Source organism: Mesoplodon densirostris, chromosome 12 (assembly GCF_025265405.1).
Source record: "Mesoplodon densirostris isolate mMesDen1 chromosome 12, mMesDen1 primary haplotype, whole genome shotgun sequence".
Taxonomy (NCBI): Eukaryota; Metazoa; Chordata; class Mammalia; order Artiodactyla; family Ziphiidae; genus Mesoplodon; species Mesoplodon densirostris.
This window is the reverse complement of record NC_082672.1, coordinates 7,470,093-7,491,402: the sequence shown is the minus strand read 5'-3', so window position 1 is coordinate 7,491,402 and position 21,310 is coordinate 7,470,093. Positions and strand designations below refer to the sequence as shown.

At 44.5% G+C, this 21,310-nt stretch overlaps 1 protein-coding gene across 4 annotated transcripts in view; it reads right to left on the bottom strand.

The window, feature by feature from the left end:
- Positions 1 to 21,310, bottom strand: part of PRKN (parkin RBR E3 ubiquitin protein ligase) — a 1,298,589-nt gene that overhangs the window by 81,297 nt on the left and 1,195,982 nt on the right. The gene's annotated exons all lie outside the window — the stretch shown is intronic.

The window sequence follows — 21,310 nt, the reverse complement described above, 5'->3', positions numbered from 1 at the left end:
AGGGTTGCAAGTGTTCCCTAGGAGGGTTAAATTTTTGGTGATTAGTGACTTCCTGGTAGGAAGTGTCCATGAGATGCTCAGGTGAATGGCTGTGATTTGGAAGTGAGGGAAGGTGGAGGAATAACGATGTTATGGGAAAGTGGGTCAAACCCACACTTGCTCTAACCTGACCCCCGGCTGAATCTTGGTACCCTGACTGACTCCTTGTGGGTATCTCTGTGCCCAGGGCACCTGGGTCAGGAGCAGCTCCTCAGAGCCTTCTGGACATTAACATGTCTGACCTGTAAAAACAAATTTCACTGTTGGAAATGGCCTTTCCTCTCTCTCTGACCTAACCGTGGAGAGGTGTGGTGGAGAGACAGGACTTGTCTTGGGCCCTCCTGCAGTCAGTCCAGTCACAGCCTTCAACCTCCACGGTCCTCGGGCTCACTGGGCACGTGGAGGAGGCCTGTGAGCTTGGAAGCAGTGCTTATCCAGTGACAGTCGTGGGGCTGATGTTATTGACCGCGGCTTAGGCAGCTGCTCTGGCCGAGTGGACTCTCCGCGGCTGAAGCGGGGGTGGCCTGGGAAAGAGGCTCCCTTTGACATTTTTTTTTTTTTTTCCGGTATGCGGGCCTCTCACTGTTGTGGGCTCTCCCGTTGCGGAGCACAGGCTCCGGACGCGCAGGCTCAGCGGCCATGGCTCATGGGCCCAGCCGCTCCGCGGCGTGTGGGATCTTCCCGGACCGGGGCACGAACCCATGTTCCCTGCATCGGCAGGCGGACTCTCAACCACTGCGCCACCAGGGAAGCCCCCTTTGACTTTTTACATGGATAAGCTCCAAGAATGTGACACACCTGCACTGGCATTGTCTGTATGTGAAAACTAAGCATCGTAATTTTGACGATGTATATATACTCTGTATATATTAATACTAATGTGCTATATTAATATTAATGTGATATATTAATGTGTTAACGAATGAAAATTGAAATAATGGTTTCCTCGGGCTTCCCTGGTGGCGCAGTGGTTGAGAGTCCGCCTGCCGATGCAGGGGACACGGGTTCGTGCCCCGATCCCAGAAGATCCCACATGCCGCGGAGCGGCTGGGCCCGCGAGCCATGGCCGCGGACCCTGTGTGTCCGGAGCCTGTGCTCCGCAACGGGAGAGGCCACAGCAGTGAGAGGCACGCGTACAGCAAAAAAAAAAAAAAAAAGAAAGAAAGAATGGTTTCCTCAAAATATTAACATTATGTCTACTAACCTCTCCTGAATTAAGCTAGTCGGTAGGTAGGAAATAAGCATAATCTGTATCTGACAGCATATTTTAGAAGTAGTTGTTAGATGAATATTAAATAAATAATGCCTTTTCCCCCAAAGAACTATACACTAGTATAACTACACCATGCAGGTTGCCACGACTACCTGGTCGGTAAACGTGTGTTTATTACTCCTGTAATGGGAGCAGCTATTACACGGGCCTCTGTCTATCCATATACTTCTAAATACAGAACTTCTTTGAAGATGCACACAGTCAGGGTGATGACATCTAAGGCAGAGATGTAGCATTCCTTCCAGGGTGTAGCAAAGTAAACGCAATACATCATTTAAAACAGCCGTAGAGGGAGATAGTCTGTGCTGGGAGTTTCATCACTGAACGGAATAGGCAACGTTTCTGTTTTCTTACAAACTCACTAACATGGAGAAATATTGATACATTAAACCTAATATATAGCACTTAGGGTAGAAGGCACACTTTATACATGTAGGATTTCTTACTGTCATTCTCACAGTAAGGGAAAAAGGTACAAATACGGGAAATAGGAAACTTTCCAACGCAGGGTTGGTATAGAAACTGAGAGAGAAAAGAATATAGAAAAAATAAATGATGGATGTTTTTAAAGGATTCGTAAATTGTAAAGTGCTGTATAAATATCAGATATCCAAATGGTCATCATAAATATGGCTATTTTGATCAATGCTGCCTGTTTATTAGTGAAGCAAAATTAACAATATACATTTTATTAAACTAATATACGTTTTACAGAAAGCAGGCCAAACATAGCCAGTTTGTTTATTTTGAGAAATATAAGCACACGAAAGGCATGAAAAGGTTAGACCTTGCCTCTTCTCAGCACTATAGCTAAATTCTTAAATGGAAACCATTCTTTCGTTTTAGTAATTTCTGATTAGGCTATGGAAGTTGATTGCTATAGATTTTTTTTTAAAGTTGTATTTCTTTCAGAGACAGAAGGAAGGTCAGTCTTTGTAAAAGAGAAGGAAAGGTGACCCTTGTCATTATAACATAATGTAGCCAGTCCCCAGGTGTAATGGGAGAAGAAGGAAACAAGTTCCCGTACAATGTCACAGCTGAAAGGAAGCTGATGCCAACGAGCTTCTCAGAAGAACAATGACTCATTACGCCCGGGCTTCACAACAGATGCGAGTCCCCAACCACTGGCTTCCCTCCAAAAACAGAGAAGAAATAAAGAGGGCAGAGCCAGGAAGAGGCTGCCAGAGACTCGTCTGATGGGGAGTCTTTCTAGTAGGTGTAGAGCAATAAGAAAAGTGCTTTGGAATCACAAAATTAAAAAACAAGTATCAGCTGTGGGAGACGTCGAAATGCAAATAAGTGGGAATGCAAATAGGACGGATAAATGAGAGTGTGCAATAACCCAGTGTTTACAACCCCAAGGCAACTCCATCCTGTAATTATCTGGGTGCTATTAACTGCGTGGGAGCAGCTAGCAAGGGGCACATAAAAGATACCACTGAAGTTAAACATCTTCCCTTTCCAATGATAAAGCAAGATCTCCAAGAGCCTTAAACCTACCCTGAACTAAACCAGTTTGTACAGAAGGGCTAGAAGTGTACCTCTGGTGAAAGATAAAAGCTGGATTTTCATTATTTACCACACATTGTAATATAATTCTTAGCATTAACTAAAGAAATAGATGGTGGGAAATCTGGCTTCAGTAGACACGTTGTTTAGTTTTCTCCTCACTGCCGTGTCCTGAGGCTGGTGTGATGACCACTGATAGACCTGATCAAGGTCCTTGACCAAAAGGTAGTCAAGCCAAGGTTTGAGTATCAGCACGTATTTTGGTCCTGGGTTTTCACCCTTTCCATTAAACCACTAGCATCTAACAGAAGGCAATTTTGCCCCCCACCCTGAGGGGACACTTGACAACGCTTGGGGACATTTTTGGTTCACAACCAGGGCGTGCTATTGGCATCTAGTGGGTAGAGGCCAGGCATGCTGCTAAACATCCTACAATGCACAGAACAGTTCCCCCAAATAAAGAATTATCTGGCCCTGAATGTCACTCATGCCTGACACTGAGGTTGAGAAGCCTTACGTTACCCCACAGCTGCCACCGTGCAGGCTCCACCTCGAGACAAATAGAGTCGATCAGGGAAGAGGCGGCTGTAGACATGAGGGTCCTCACGAGGGCCTGGGAGTTGCTGGACAGGAATAAGGGAGGTGGAGCCTCTTCCAGCCCACTGACAGAGAGGTAGACAGAGGTGTGGCCGTAAAAACTCGTCTTTGTCAGAAAGGCATTCTGAGACTGCTTGGATGTCAACTGCCCTTTCAAAACCCAAGAAGCATTTACAACGCCACCCAAAGCTCTAGACGGTTCCCTAGCATCATTCTGCCCTGCAAGTTAGCAAGGAGAACGGCCCTGGGTTTTCTGTGGGTTCTTTATTTGTCTTCCAGGATATTAAAGACTGACACCTTGCAGAATACAAAGCAGAGGCTAATGTGATAAGAGGCAGGACTGATGGTGTCTCTAGAAGATTTAAGACTGAAATGTCAGTTGAAAGACAAAAAGAAAGATGGGATCGCTTTTGAAAACTCTCCTTGGTAAAGACGTAGAGGGTTTTCCTAACAAACATGTTCTGAACGAAAAGCATCTCAGAGGGATTTTGAATTTAAACCAGCGCAACAGCATCAGGGGTTTTGGGGGGTTAGTCAAGCAAAGTTAGAAAGGACCTGTCTGCCACAGAAAACCGATGGGAACCGTGCAGCGAAAGCTGCGAAACGCTCGGGAAAGGAGATGGACGGAGCCAGGTGAAGAAGGTGGGAGAGAGCTCAGGTCCCCCAGAGAACCACTGGCCTGAGTCATCGTCAATCCAATTGCAGAGGAAGCACACATTTATCTGTGTTTTAGGCTTTAGTGGGACGCCTTGTATAGCAGTTCACATTTTTTCTAATTTTATTGATGTGTGAATTCCAGAAAGGGTCTGGAGTCCCGAGAGAGCTCCAGCTCTTTTCCCACAGTTACATGGGCTGTGCCTGCCGGTGCGGGTTCTGCTGCCAGAGAACCGCAGGGGCCTGGGGGCCCCAGGAGATGCTGAGACTGTAGCCCTGGATCTCCTGCCTCGCTTCCCAGCCTGCTGTCCCCAACCCTGGGAAAGATGCTCCCAGGGAGGAATGACCTCTCAGGGAAGTGGATGAACGCTGACTTTGCCTGGTTCTAGTCTGCTAAAGATAGCTATGGTAGCGTCTCAAACGGAAAGCCGCAGTCAATGAGACTCTGATTTTCACTACGGAACCTGTGAGACAATGTAAGACACAGTTCAGTGAGATAATGCAGCTGCACTGATCGGTTTTATTTTCATCCCTACTTTAATAAACATACATGTGCCAAGCTAGCTCTGAATTATTTAAAATTACAGCAGTCAGAAGAGAGACCTTCTCAAAGTCTGTCAGAAGGATTTTTAATCATCTTTAAGTAAACTTCAATTTCCCTGGAATTGAAGGGGAATTCTTTTTCTACTTCAAAGTTCAGTACAGATTCACTGAAGGGGCTTTCCATCTCCTGCCACGAGTAAAAACATGAAATGCTTAGTGCAAAAAATACACATGAAATGAGTTTAAAGCCCTTACCCTTGAAGACTAGATTTAAGACACTATTACTTAACAGCCCTAAAAAGGTTTACTTTAGTGATAATAGCAAATAGCCTTTATTCAAAACCATTCATCAGTATGATTTAAAATGTCCTAAGCGTCATCCTTTTGAAAATCCATCCACCCACTCCCACCCCAGCGGGTGAGACAATAAGGCACTAACTCGCTCGCCCAGCTCTAGGGCGGGTGCTTGTGGGCTGGGGGAACTTGCCTCCCTGCTGCACCGAGCTGTGGGGCAGTCCTAGGTCACAAGGTAGTGGCCAGGAGCTGGGTGGCTTTTGCTGGCTCGGATGTGGCCTGTGGTGTAGCTGTTCCTCCAGTGGTCCCACGTACATATAAACACCCGTTTAGGCTTTGTGACAAATTTGCTGAAATGGTGACAGTGGAGATGGATGCTTCAAGAGAGGGTAGGAGGGTGGAAAAGGGAGGTTCTTGGATTTTGGAGATGACAATCCCTAAACCTAACATGTGTGGACTTCTCTGTTATCACCTGAACAGAAACTCTCTCTCATTTGTCGTTGATGGCACCCTACTAATTAGTTATTATTACCTTTATTTTAGAGGGGAGGAAATTGGGGCTCAGAAAGGTTCACCACCTGCCGAAGGTTAAGAAAATGAGGGAAGGTTAGAAATCAGGGAGCTGCGGTCCCCGATACCTGTGGTCTTCTATTCCGCTCATGTGCCTCCCCACATGCAGGGGCAGGGACCTGGCTAGACACAGGAGAAATTACAGCTGCAGAGTTTAATGGCACCGAGAACGGCGACTGGGTGAGGGAACGGTCCTCACGAGATGCCCCCTTGTAGGTAAAGCTCATTATCCTATAGACTTCCTAATGTCTTAACGGAGGAAACCTGACAGCAGGCTTAGACGTCTCACTGGATAGGTTATTCATCACAAGGAATCAGCCCAGAGAGTGGTGCGTAAACACTGCTATTTACATGAACAACCAGTTTTAAAAAATGGTCATAACCAAAAAACCAAACAAAACAAAAACAAAAACAAATCCCCCACAGTCTGCAGGGTAATGTTCCAACGGTATTACTTTTGAAGCAAAAAAAAAAAAAAAAAAAAAAAGTGCTTCGGCTACTAAAAGGACCCCCACCCAAGCTGCCATTCCGGGGAAGCAGAGTCCAGGGTCACCCCGGAAGCAGTGGAGCGAGCTGCGCCGTTCGCTGGTAGGCATGTCTTCCTCAGGGGCCTTTAGCTGCGGCAGTGAACACACTAATTGTGTCACTAACGATCCCGGGACTTTCCACGACAAACGTAAAGATGCTGGTACGAGTGACCTGCTAACACTGGATCTGCATGGAGTTCAATCCAACGTACACTCACTGGCCCCAAGGCGCCGCGCTGGGCGCGAGGCGGACGAGGCTGACGCCTGCGGGGCCTGGGTGGGAGGGGCGCAGGGCGCCGTCACCCCGCCCCTCCGACAGGGTCCAGCCCCAGACACCTCCCTCACTGAGCTTCCGCAGGAAACTCCCCCGCCTGCCCGCTTGTCCCATCATTTCAGAGACGGCTAAGATCCCCCTCCACGAAGACACCTTCTCTGATGAACACGCACACGATCTGGAACACGCTTGGCCGAAGCAACGGAGCCACCGTTAGCCCCGGCGGGATTGTTAACAACATTCCATTTCCGCGCATTGTTTTTCCATTTAGACTGTCGACCGCAGGCTCGCCCAGCGCTCCCCGAGCGCTCCCCATGCTCTGAACAGTCCCCGCAGCACCCTGGTTAGTGGTACAGACACAGCAGGCATTCAATCAAATATTAATTGATGTGGTGAGGTTATGTTCTGAAAAGCCGAATTCCTCCTGAGAGGCTAATGCACTGTGCTCCGCCTGTCTGCGGGTAGTGAGGGCTTCCGAGCCAAAGCGAGCTTTGGACGAGCGCTGCTGCGCGGCGGTGGAGATGTTTGTTCCAGGGGTGGATGAAATGGCGCTCCTGGCATGCTGGATGGGCAGAGTCTTTACGTGTAATTTATTCTGCATTTCAATTACTTTGGAAAAAGGCTTCCTGGGGTTTTGGCCAGAGGTGTTTGTAAGTTATCAGTTTAATGGATTTATTCTCGTTTTGCTAAGGTAAGTAATATTTATTTTTTAAAAAGTCTGAAAACAAAACTCTCTGGTCTGCATTTTCATTTATCCTTAGCTCTGTCTTTTCTAATTAGGGTGTCTGGCACGCTGCTTTTTATTTCTAGGTAGCCCCTGCTTACATTTTACTCTGGATTCCGAGTGCCTACACTGGGCTTCAGGGACCCGTCGTCAGGGCTGGTGCTTACATCCACCTAACACCCATGATCCTTGAAATCTGATGAGTCCAGCCTCACGGAAAGCCCCAGTGGCCTACACACATCCACCTGAGCCATTCCCACCCTGACCAGATAACGGGCAGGGAGATGGAAGCCAAACTTGATGATAACCGTTTGGAGGCTGCCTGGCCTAGGAAGAAGAGGATGGTGAAGCTCACATGGAGCGCCAGTCTTCTGGTGCTCAGAACAGACATGGGGAGGGAGGGCCTTTGGGCCTGGAGTGAAGTTACTAGAGGCTCAGCTGCAATGGGCTGCCAGGTCAAGGGGGGCAGGTACAGGCTTTCTGGATGGTAAACCGAGACCTTAGGGCCACCTTCCCCTGTTTCCTATAAAAGGACACTTCTGAATGGGAATAAAGGCAGACGCCTTTCCTCCAGGTTTGAAGGCTCCTGTGCCCATATCCTAGACTTCAAAGCATCTTAGAGTCCATCGGCTGCAATCCCAGCAGCCAACAGCAGAGCAGAAAGGCAGCGCCACCTGCGCTGCCCAGCTTGCCTGTCTGCAGCCACATCTGATGAGTGCAGCACACTCGAGGCCCAGTGACCGAGGCGGAACCACATGCCTGTAGCCCGAAGTCCAGGAGTCTGCTTTCAGGTGGGCGTGTGGTGCTATCAGTCAGTGAGATGAGCCTGCCTGCCTGCTATCGGCCCACCAGCTTGCCTGTCCTGTCTCTAGAACAACCTCGACCCTGGGGTGGGTTCCTCTAGCCAGGGGAGAGGTCAGAGGCTGGAAGGAAGGAGCTGTTATCCATGAGAGCCAGAAGCAGGGATCTGCGCAGGAGGGCAGCCACTCAAACAAAGGGAGGCTTGGGAATGGAAGCTTCCAGCCTCACTCTGCTATCACCCAGGACTCCGGAAGCTACAGAAGCTGAGACGGGGCTGGAGGCTGCCTGGGCCGAGCACAAAGCACCTTGGTTATGGGCCTTGGGTGAGCTTTTGGTGTCCAGGTGTGCTTGGAGGAGCTAGAAGATGCCAGCTGAGCCACAGGGGCCCAGAGGGGCTGGGCTTGGGACTCTGACTGTCCTCAGGAGGGGAAGGCCCTGGAAGAACCCAAATTCTGGTGCCCTGGAGCCTGGTGGCTGAGCCAGCTTTGACATTGTTTAGAAGCATAGAAGGAATAGGATGTTACTGGTATGTGGGCGCCAGGAAGGAATTCATACCTGTTCCTAGAGCAACCTACTTTTAACCTAATTGTTAACCTGAACTATACTTTAAACTTTAAATGGAGCCTCTTTTCTAGCTGTGATTTATGAGCCTCCTCCTTCTATCAAATTAAAGCTCTCCGCAGATGAAGCAGTTTATCCTCATGTCATCTGCACCCACCTCCCACGCTGGGAAGAGGGGCCAGGAGTGAGGGAGGGACGTGTGAAGACAGAGACTACAGCGCTTCCCATTTCTCTATATCCCCACTTGAGTCCACCCATCCACCTATCCTCCTGCCATTCACCCAGCGATGACTATAACCAACCCGCTCCGATTCCTGAACGCGCGTAGAAACAGCCCTGCAGTGCCGGGCGCGGCGGCAGCCAGCTCTCCCCTCCCCAGGTGACAAGGTGGGCTTTTTTTCCCCTTCAGGCTAAATAGGATTTCTTTCTTCCAGCGCAGGTCAGGTGACTTCTTAGTGATCTTTATGGAAAGAACCCGAGAGAAGGAAAAATATCTTTTTAATCCCATTTTCCTTCTCACCTGGCACTGAGCTGTTGCTATAGCAACATCTTACCTGCTCCCAGGACAGCTCCGTGTCCCTGCGAAGGTAATGGAGCGCTGTTCTTTCACTCAGAGAAGGGACCGCTGTTCATTGACCAGTTTTCCCTGGGGGTCTAAATTCCTAGGCTCTCTACGACTTGCTTCATCTAGGGTTTCCTGTGGCTAAAACCTAAAATTCACTTCGAAACTTCCAACGGTATAATCCTGCAAACCTTTCAGACCTGAACTCAGTAGAAATGAACTTACATTTTGTTTTCAATAAGAATAACTTCTGTGCATTGGCTTAAGTTTAGAAAAGGCTTCTGTAAGGAACACAATTTTGGGAAAAATCTTCCATACTCCTCTGCCATCCCTTCCTTCCTTCCGTTTACGTGTGTGTGTGTGTGTGTGTGTATGTATATGTATATATATATATATATATATAATGAAATAGTTTTAATACACAGAAAATACAGAGCCTCAGGTAATAAGCACTCATGGACCCACCTCTCAGGCTTAACACGTGCAAATTTGCTGATGGGGGGTGGGGCATTTATGCTTCAAATTTGTAAGAAGTAAAAAGTCACAGAGGTAGAGATAGCATCTATTTTGAGGAACATTATTTCTCCATCCAAGTCTTGGCACTTTGGTTACACATTTATGGGCAAGACGTTTTTTGGTCAGCTTTCTCGTAATTGGGGGGTGGTACCTAGGTATCTCTGGCTCTAGAGGTGTCCCTGGACATCTTGGCAGCTAAGAGCCCCAGGATCATTAGCTGTTCCTAGACCCTTTCATCTATTTGCCTGACAATCCTTATAAGCTGGAGTCCAAGTTCATCTTCCCAAATGAATGGACATTATTTTAAAATAAAAGCATTCAGAACAGAGGATGATTCTGGGCCTCACGCAATTCAGGAAGCCCAGTGTTTTCTCCCCAAGGTCACACTAAAAAGGTGGTGGGTCTGAGATCTTGTCTGTTCAAAGTAAAGTGATAAAGGGTCAACATAGAGAGAAAAGTTGTCATCTGGGGGTGGACGGCTTACATACAAGCGTTATGAATGAGGCTATCAGGGCTCAGGTAAGAGCATTATCTTGGATAAATGGTTTGTGGTTATTGATCTGGACCAATCTGACAGAAAAGAAGCTCCATGTATTATTGCTACAATTACTTGATTTATACTTGCAATTTAGAATTTGTATGCTTAGTCAATTCTGTCAATATCAAAAAAATTAACACCCTAGTTTCAAAATCTGACATTTGGATTTTGTCCCAAGATTTAGTGTGTCCTCTAAGCAAAATAACTGTCAATCTGAGTCATTTGCCTTCAAAGAAAACTTGAAACACAAGTAATCAGGGAGAAAGCCAACCAACCAAACATAAAAAGATGCAAATCAGGTTTCAAGGTTTATAAAAATAAAAGAAAAACTTTTTCATCTATCCTTATATATTCTATCACTGCTCATCAGGTGGCCCACAGAAAGCTTATTTTATCAGACGGAGGTAACTCAGAAAACATTCTGGGCTGGGATATGTGCAATGGCCAGCACTTGACAAGGAGTCTCATATTCACGTTCTATAGAAATCTATATTGAAGTGAAAATTTAAAAAGCTGACCAATAAGCACACACAGTGAAGAGGGCAACCAAGAAAAACCACTCTGGGCGTTGTTGAAAACTGTTGTCTGGACCTCAGAGAAGAGGTCAGAACCTACAAGAGAGATTTATCCTTCCAGAGGCCATAGGTGAGGTCTTGGGGTGGGGCGGAGGCAGGGTGCACTGGTTGTACTTCCAAAACCAATGGTACTTGTTTACAAAGACATTCAGGCCTCTTCTTTCATCTTACATGGACAGGTATAGGGAATCAAAGAATAAGTGCAGAAAAAAGAGACTCGGGGAATGGAATGTCCTTGGTGGGCCCTGGTATCTTCTTTGTAAATATACTGCTCCGCTCCCACACCCTGGATACTGTTTCTGTTACAGAGCCAAGGGTGAGGGCTGCCAGCTGTGCTTCCATTCCTTATCCTTTCTACAGGGTCTTATAGCTTCAGTTCTCAAGAGGTAAGAGAAGACCTTCAGAGAGCATCATCTTCTGTCAGTCCCTCTTGATTTTGTTCCAAGCATGGAATGAAGTTCCCTATGGGGCTTGATTAGCACAGACAGCACAGAGGAACCTTTCTTTCCCTCATCACTCATCTTGAAGGCAAGACAGCCTCAGGATGCCACCTGCTCATGGTCCCTCACAGGGAACCTGTTGCCCACACTGCCCTGAGGCTGCTGGACCACTCATCATTAAATGGCCAGTGATCTATGCTGTGGCAGGACATAGAAGATATTCTGGCCAGAATCCTGGTCTCAGGAATAGAAGTAAGATAATTCCAAGAGAAGGAGGTAGTTAACAGTGCCCATGTACAATGGACAAATGATAAATGTGGGACGGGAAGTGGTGGGCCGTGTACAAGCTGAGGTGGGTAGGGAGCTGAAGACCCAGTTGCACCAGGTGGCTCATGGGCAAGGTTTAGAGAATAAGGGGACTGCTTTGGTTCTGACAGATCTCTTGGACAGTCCACATGGAGACCTCAAAATAATTCTCTTAATCTTGGAGAAAAATGGTGCCACCTTCAAATATTTTGAAATGCATTGATAAGTTTCACATATTCTTAAGTACTTCCAGTGTCTTATTTAAAAATTAAACTTTTTTTCTGAGGACTTAACTCATGAATAAATCAAAATCATAAACATAGTGAACTTTACATTTTCTTAAAAGTTTCAGTACTATTTACAAACTATGGGTTCAACTTGCTATCCCAAGTCTAAATCAATTACTTAATTAGGTGTTTGAACCTAAGTCACAAAGCTGATCTTAATTAACCATATTCCTTTAAATATTACAATTTTGTGAAATTCCAAATACATATAAGTTCGTTAACATAAAGTATTAGTTCTACGGTTTTGATTCTCTTAAGCACTTCTCTACTTAATTCTAAATCTTTCCAAAGGTGAAAAATGTTTAGCTACTAAGGAAACGATTGCATCATCCCACACAATTATTTTAGGTTATGCTCCCATATAATTTTGGGGATTGTCAGCTTGCTTGAGGTTGCATTGTAGACAGAAATTTTAGCTGGGGCATTGACTAGATTCTTTGTGGCAACCCATGTGGGACCAAGTGAATCCTATTTATAGTTGTCATGGTGATGATTCCAACTCAAAGGAGGTGGGTATGGAGTTCTTGACCTTAGATCCAAGATACTCACACACACACACACACACACACACACACACACACACAGATATATGCTATATATTATATATAATGTTTCCACCCAGTTGGCTAAATCACTTGACAAAATTTTGCATATTGTGTTCTTAAGATGTAAATATATTTCTATCTCAAGATCTTTAGATACACAATCTTTAAAATTGTGTATTCTGTCATATTTTTGATGGGACCATGAACATTTTTCGGATATTAAAAAGTGTCTAATTAAATTTTGATATTGCTCATGACTTTGATAATTCAGTAACAAATTCTAAGTTCATTCATTTGATGAGTGTTAAAAAAATAGAATCGTTAATTCCTTAGGGTCAATGAGTGCTTGAACTGTGAACTAGCAACTAGTACTGAGTCCTGGTTAAGAGTGAGAGCTCTGGGATCAGTCTGTCTGGGCTTAAAATCTTGGCTCCACTTCTTTCTTACTCTTAACCATTTTACTATAGAAATTCTCATACGCTGTGTGTGTGTGTGTGTGTGTGTGTGTGTGTGTGTGTGATTCCTTACTCTTAAACATTATGCTATAGAAATTCTCATAAACTGTGTGTGTGTGTGCATGCATGTGCATGTGTGCTACAGTACCAGTTATTTAACCAAACACTACTGTAGGTGTTGCCGTGCAGGTATTTTATAGATGGGGTTAAGAGCTACAATCAGTTGACTTTAAGTAAAGGGCATTCTCTCAATAATATGGGTATAATATGGCCGAACCACATCCAGTTGAAAGACATTAATTGAAGTTTCCTGGGAAGAAGAAAGTCTGCCTTAAGGATGTAACACTGGCTCATGCCCAGTTTCCATCCTGCTGGCCTGCTCTACAGAATTCAGACTTGTAGTCCCCACAGCCATGTAGGCGAATCCCTTAAAATAAAGAGAACCCTGGAGAACCCTGACTAATACACAGTGGTTTCCTTTTTCCTTTATTTTCTTCCCTCCCTCCCTCCCTTCCTCCTTCCTTCCTTCATTTTCTTCTTTCTCCCAAGTCCCAAAGAGCAAACTGCAGGATTATCTGAACTACTAGTGTTCTGGGAACACTAGTAGTTGCAACACATAATATTAGCAATGAAAATTCATTAACTTAGCAATTGGTAGTTGAGTTCGACTTTGGAGAGAAAGATTAATCTCTTATTTTCTATCTATCGAAGTGAAGAACTAAAAGTGTGTTACCCTTCTTTGCTGTAATGTATAATAGAAGTGTTCATTTAGTGTCCACAACACTAATTCTGACTTCTTGAGAGCATGGCCTTTGTCAGTCTGGTTCAATCCTACATGTTCTAAGCACCTAGAGTGATGCCCAGCACATAGCAGACACTCGATTATTTGGTGAATGAATAACTTGCTATTTACATCTGCCCAATAACTACCTAATGAGCAGAAAAATTTCCATTGAAAAATTCCTAATCGTCCTTTTTATAGAGGCCTACATGTGTAGGCACTGTTCTAGCTGAGTAAGTCACATCAGGTCCCTTACAGAAGTTCTAGAAATATTAGGTGAATAGAAATAGATAAACACATGGAATTTAATTCATATCAACATACAACAGGGAAACAAACACTAAAAATTTTTCTAGTTTGGCAATGTGTGTTCCTAGTTTCTTTCAAAATTCATATTTCAAAAACATTTTCTAAGGAAAACATTGATTTCTAGAGGAAGTGAAAGGCTCCTCCATTCTCCCACTTCATCAGCTTTAATCCTGCCTGAATATGAACAGGATCAAGGGCAAGACATTATACCTCCCCAAAAGAAAAAACATTTGGATTTGAGTACACCGACCTAGACCTGCCTCGTAAGGTGGTCAAAGAGTAAAGGATGTGGGGTGCACGTGTGTGACCTTTTACTAATACCAAGTCTCAAGGCATCTCCGCTGAACACACAACTCTAATAATTTCTACCAAAAATGTCAAAGGAATCAACAATGTTAGTATTCAAATAGGATTCACCACTTCTAATTGCCCTTTGATGCCACAACTGTATTCTTAAAGGGTACATGGGTTTCACACAAATAATTCAAGATTCATGTTTATATCTACATAGAGTGTCCAGAACAATGGTGCTGTAATGACTGCCAAATGTAGGTATGGATTGATGGATGGATGTATGAATTAACGAATGCTCTGTAATCTAAGGGCTGAAGATGAATTACATAAAGCTCCCCAAAGGGCAGAGGGCACAATCAAGGAATATAAAAATCTACTGGTAGGTACAAATTGTTTCTAGAGGAGAGATTGGTTCTGAAAATACAGAGATTGGAAACCACCAACTCCATATGTGCTTTATCATACTATTTAAACCTGCATGATGAGGAAGCTAACACTTTGTAGACAATCTCATACAAAGGTGGTTTTTTTAAAAGACGGTCTTCTTTTGTCCTTCCTTTGTAGCTATTTGGAAAGAGAATGATAATAATCAAAAGACCTGCAAAAAAAAGCGATTCGGTATTTCAAAGGATGCAGGCTATTGTGCGACACATGCTGAATATCATGCAGAAAATGACTACCTTCTGAATTACTTGGGATGCTTGAAACTCCGGAGAGAAAAATAGAATCCCACTGTCTGTTATAAGAACGCTGAGAAGAAGAAAGAGAGAAATTCAGCTTTTCAGACATTCAGATTTCTTTTGCTTAAGTAGGGCAGACCCCTTTAAGGAAAGCTTTGGGGACAGAACAGAAATACATCTCAGGGCAGCTGTTTTTCCATCTGAAGAAGGTTGGGTGGCTCTTACGCCACTAACAGATTTTAAAAACGTGTTGTCATTCTTTAATCATGGCCATTATTGGAGAATATGATTGAAACTTTAATTATTAAGTAGAAAGAATTGGCAAGCACTTTCATCGGGCAGGTGGTGTGCCCGAAGTGATAAGTCATCAGCACAGCGGATGAGAACCTGGGAGCGCGTTATCCCCGTGCCGGGACCCCAGCCGCACAGGAGGCAGTGGTCTGTCCACCTCCTACTGGCCCCCTGTCTCCTAAAATGTCTGCACGCCGTTTACTGCAGAGCCAGTGTTTAGACCAATGCTCAGTAATGTGAAAACATCAATCATTTCCCTCCTCTATTGAAATGAAGTATGATTCCTCTTGATTTAATAGCAAAGGAGCATTTCCAAGGCACAAAAACATTTCCACGACTAAGCACAAAGGTTATGCTGAAAATATACGTTTGTTTTCTTCTTCCACAGAGCCATGGGCACTAAATTTATTAGCTTCGTGTTCACCGTGACAGTAACTCCACGTCTGCCGGGCTCTGCACTGTCTGTAGTGCAGTAGACAGTGTGCAGGGAAGCTCGTCAAAGGAGAAAGGCTGCCAGATATTCGTCAATTGTGGGGAAAGGATGGAACACAGGGTTAGTATGACTCATTAGTGCTTAGGTCTAAACCTTACAATCACCAAAAGCCATTGTGGCTTTTAAAGCTACAGTAAAGATCATTATTTGGATAACCTCAAACCCCTGCATCCATCTAAAGCAGGGTCAGGGTTGAAAACAAGAACCACCACTGACACACCCAGGAGTGACGTGGCTGAGCTTTCTAGAGCTGGCAAGCACCTCCGCTGCTCAGATAGTGTTGCCTGCACGGCAGGGCCCTGGTAGGGGTCTGGAGACCAAGGGAGGCTACTTCCAGGTGTGAGGCGTCTGCTCCCTCCCTGGGTGACCGGTGCACCACAGTTAAGATTAGTGCCCGGGTTAATTACACTGGAACCCCAATGACAGTAGCTGTGTCTGTGAAGTTCTCTTCCTGCCAGTCTCCAACCTACAGGAAATGCCAAATTCTCTCTCCTAATCATGAGAACATTCTCAGAAAGGTACTTGAGGTGCCTATTAATTCTAGCATATAGTGTAAATTAATGATGACCTATTTGGTTTTAGATTTTTTTTTTTTTTGGAGAAGATCCAAACTATGCACTTGTTGGAATAAATAAGGGGTCTGACTACAAATATAGCCGACAGTTCTTACTGGTGGAGGCCACGGTGCTGGTTCTAAGTGGAGTTGTGATTAGGAAGGAATTTCCTGAACACCTGATCTGTTTATAGAAATGCCTGGAACTTCCGGCCTGCAGGGCACAGGGATGGCTTGATCCCGGCCTCTCAGAGTTCCATGCCTGCCTGTCGTGGAACTCCCTCAGAAAGATTTTTTCCCCAATTTTCTCACTTCTGTTTGGAACTTTCTACTTATAGGTAGATTTCTTCAGGGTTCTAGGAAACCAGCTAATGTGGCACCTTTGTCTACAATTATAATGGTTAGGGCTAGTTTTATCTTTGCCTCCTTCCCCTTTGCAGCTAGCTGAACAAGGGCTTTCAATGACTTACCCGCTAATGGGAGGTTTCAGGTGCAGAATTGGGTCAGCAGAAATAATTACACTGAAAGCAGGTTTCTCAGTGCTGCTGACACTATTCTGTTTAGACAGGAGAATGGCCGTTGACTTCTCGTGAGGGACACATTTATCCACCAAAGCACATATCCCTCTTTCCTCAATTCAACCATTCATCCACCCAGTCTTCCAGCTTTTGCTGTGTGCCCGTCAGGTGTAGCGGGCAGAGCAGGAAGTTAAGGAGTGAATATGAGCAGCAATCGATTCTGTCCTCAAGAAATTTTCTGCTCACATTGGAAGACAGATTTGAAGGTAATAAACTAAAGTTTATGATAAAACTGTGATCTGTGCTATTTTATGAAATTACAGGGGTTGCAATGAAAGAATTACTTATGTCCGGGTGAGGAGGGCTTTATGGGCACTGTGTGTTTATAGGCGAGAGTGACTCTGACCAAGATTTTGAAGAATGAGTTATCCATTATTTGAGAATAATGGGAAAAGGCGGTGCAATCCCCCCCCCCCCACCGTTGGTCACAGGCCCGACGAGATGTTTAGATTCACAAGGTTATAATAGGCTACACTTGGCACTGGATTCACTTAGAAGGATATAGGACAGCAAACAGCATGCTAGCAGGGAGTGTCAGAGAACATTTCTTTGAACCCCAGTGACCACTCAGGTTTGGGGAACAAGATCAGGATGGTGAGTGAGGTCATGAACCTGGATAGAAGCTCTAAGTCCCAAATGTGTTGGTAAGAGTTCCATGGACATAAATTCAAGCTATGGAATGTGTAACTTCTACCTCAAAGAGCATGACTTCCAGGGAAGTCCACAGCCTACGGCTTCTCCCCTGGGCATTTATGGTTCATTCACAGTCTCAAGCTGTCATGATGCGATGTGCCAACCAGGGGTCACTTTTTATCATCGGCACTTGCTGACTATTAACTCAATAAACATTCCGTCTTCGTCAGGTCTCCCAGGAGCAGAACCGAAGGTCCAATTTGTCCTCAGAGAAGGAGAAAGAGTTTTGCCGACCAGCGGCTCAGAGGAAGGAGCAGTCTATGCCGAGGTCTGGGAGTCTGAAAGAACACGGTGAGATCCAGAGCTGGAAATGGTCCAATGTGAGTTAAGTACAAGGTACTGCAGGAGATGAGAGGAAGGGTAAAGGGGAGAAGGGGTGGGAGATGGGGCCACCAGAGGGGAGAGGGCCCAGAGAACAGACTAGCCCATACCCAGGGGCTTAGATGTTTAGCCTGTCAGGAACCATGGCATGGGATGTGTTGTAATCACATGTGTATGGTAGTGATATCAACGGTTGAAGAGTGAGGAACACACCGTAGGGAGGAAGAGAGTAGGTTGTTACAGAAGCTCAGGCAAAGGATAGGGGGATCCTAAGTTAACAGGAAAGGGCATGGAGATAAGGAACATCTACTAGCTAGAATCAATCAGCAGTCAATCAGCTACTGGGGATAAGAGTCTGGAATATGCCTATGGATCATCACACGTGCCCCTCACTGCAGAGAACTGAGATAAGAGGAGGGAGAGCATGTGGGTGATGGAAGAGGTGGAAAGATGAGTTCAAATATGGATATTCTGCATTTGACGTGCTTATGAGAATTCCAAGCGGAGATACCCAGCAGGCAATGTAAAGTATCATCCTGAGGCTCCAGAGACGGGTCTCTCTAGAGAGAGACCTGGGGTACATCAACCATAGACGGGGCTCAGAATCAAAGAAATAAATGAGACGGCCCAAAGGAGGACTTGATCTCAGAAGAGGGAAGGACCAGAGATGGTCCCCTTGCAGACACCAGAAGTTTAAGGGCAGGTAGAAGACGGGTTTGTGATGTAGTCTGTGAAGATGCGACTGAAAGGGGGCAAAGGACAGGTAAATGGGAAGGGTACCACGGAGGCCGGGGTAGGAAGAGCTGTCACCAGCATCACGGCTGCAGTGAGGTGGGTACACGGACAGTAAGACCTAACCATTTTCTTCATCTTTGCACGATATTTGCATCTGTAGTATAATCGAAGGCTAGTCTATCTAGAGGGCTAGAGGGCTCAGATCAAAAGTCAGCCTGAAGTTATTTATATTTCACCATTTACTTATACAGCATTCTTTTTTTTTTTTTTTTTTTGCGGTACGCAGGCCTCTCACTGCTGTGGCCTCTCCCGTTGCGGAGCACAGGCTCCGGACGTGCTGGCTCAGCAGCCATGGCTCACGGGCCCAGCCGCTCTGCGGCATGTGGGATCTTCCTGGACCGGGGCACAAACCCATGTCCCCTGCATCGGCAGGCGGACTCTCAACCACTGCGCCACCAGGGAAGCCCTACAGCATTCTTTTAATTCTAATCACAATGTCTGGTAAAGATCCAATTTCCAGCTCTCTCTGGTTTGTAAGCTGGTGTTTTTCTGCAGAGATACCACAGGGGGAGGTATGTCAGGGCCTGATTTGGTATTCAGTTAATATTATAGCACATGCTCTTCCATTACCTAGAAGCTAATGACTATCTAAATTAGTTCTATGGCCCAAAGCAAAGATAAGGTGGTTAGTATGTTTGACCAGTCATTAAGGTGTGTCTTTCTGGAAAAATATCCTCTCAAGTGAAATGACACCATGATGTTCTATCAGCAGTATAGTTAACTCTTATTAAAAGGTCTACTTTGAATGTCTCCCCAGGGTAATCATATAAAAAGAGAATCAAAATTTAATATGTCATTAGTAGAAGCTGACTTGCTGAAAAATAAGCTGAATTAGTTGAGAATTGCTGCTAAAACATTCTGTAGCTGGCAAATATTACTCTGATTCTCTAGAGAATGGTAGCAATAAAACACGTAGAATATGTTTTGCATCCCAAAGTTGGCATTCTTGAAATAATCAATGATTTTTGCTCCAAACCAGCTTAATATCTCTTGTACCCATAGACTGTAGCCTGAGGTGGATAATATCTTCTCTTGCCTCAGAATTCTTTTGCTCAGTTTGTCTGCCTGTTAGGTGGAGCACTGATATAAACAAGAGGATACACAGATGTTAGAAGTCCTGTGTAGGGTACGTGACAATAGAAGTACCAGGAAAGGCATAGAGATGAGTACTTATTTAAATACTACACAAATTAAAACGATGCCTAAGTACAGTTAGGCATCGAACTGTGCCTACGTGCAGTTAGTTACTGACCACTGAAGAGTGCCAAGGTCAGGGTGAGCACCCTGGCTGGGAGGGTCTGTGAAGTATTATCAGAGAAGTGGCATGATGCACCCAGCGGAATTCCTGAGGCATCCAGCTTCAGTGCAGTCTCAGGTCAGTGCCATTTAGCTGGTGCTTCTACTGTCCTCTCTTCTCCTCTCCCCATTACCAAGGGTGCCAAAACCGTCTCAATTTTCAGGATTATTCTTCTTCGTTTCTACCTAGCTTATCTTTCCTGACCACCACCCTGCCTAATCTGCTATAGAATTATGTTTTCTAGATGTCAGTTGAGTCCAAGCAGATATTAGAAATCCTAAATTGGCCATTTAATTGTGCCTCTCCTTGATCTTGAACAGACTGTATTTGGGATCTGGTAACACTTTCTGAAGAAAACCAACTACTGAGGTCTGAAGGACCCTTGTATCAACTGAATTACACCTACTAGATGCTTTTTCTGCGTTTTGATATTCAGATATAGAATATTACAATCGCTCAGCCCTCACAAACTGAAACTTTTCAGTTAAAGGCCAAGTGTTTGTGAGCGCTTGGAAAACTCTTCAAATCATCGACTCAGGCGCTGTGGAACGTGTGAAAAGTGGCAGCAACAGAGACAACAGTTTTAGAAGATGAGTCCTCATTCATGTAGTCAAGACCTTCTAGAATGGGATCTGCTTCAGGCTGTGGTGCCTCAGGGCGGCACTGACTATGCTTGTGGGAGTGGCTCGCTTCCTGCTGCAGCTCATCTTGAGGGGTGACGTGTTTTCTGGCTTGTTTGTCTTGGTAATGACAACTTCTTAATATTAGAATTTTCTTTTTTTATCATCTCATGGCTGATCTACATTTTCACAGTTCCTGTTGTTAGTTTACTGGAGACGAATTGTCAGCTTTCGTCTGTCTAAAAATGTCATTTTATTTTGGCCTTTATTTTGAGGAATTTTTTTTTGCTAGATATAGAATATTAGTATGGCAATTTTTTTCCTTTCAATACATAACAGTATTGAAAGGTGTCATTCCCTTGTTTCCTGGCCTCCATTATTTTTGATGGAGAAGTCAGACCTCACTCCCATCATTGTTCTCCTGTATGTAAAATTATCTCTTTACCTTGGGTTTTCAGCATTTTGACTATGATCTGTATATGTATGGTTTTCTTTGTCCTGATCCTACTTGGAATTCACTGTCCTTTTTGCATTTGTGGTTTGATATTTTTCATCAGTTTTGGAAAAGTTTCAACCATTATGTCTTCAAATATTTCTTCTACCCCATTCTTTCTTTTGTTTCCTGCTTGGATTCCAATTAGATGTGTGTTGGACTGTCTGATGTTGTCCTGCAGATCTTGGATGTTCTGTTTGATCTTCATCACTTTTTTACACTTTGTGTTTCTGTTTGAACAGTTTATATTGACCTCTCTTCAAGATCAAAGACTTAGTCAATCCAGATAACATAATTTTTATTTCTAGCATTTCTAATTGGTTCTTTTTCATGGTTTTCACCTCTCTGCTTAAATATCCTATTTAAACAAAGTTTCCATTACTTAAAATATGTTTTAGAATGCTTAAAGTTATTCTTAAATCTGTGTCCACTAATATTCATTTCTGTGGTTGGTTCTACTTCTTTTGACTATTTCCTCTCTTGACTATAGATCACATTTTCTTGCTTCTTTGAATTTTGCAT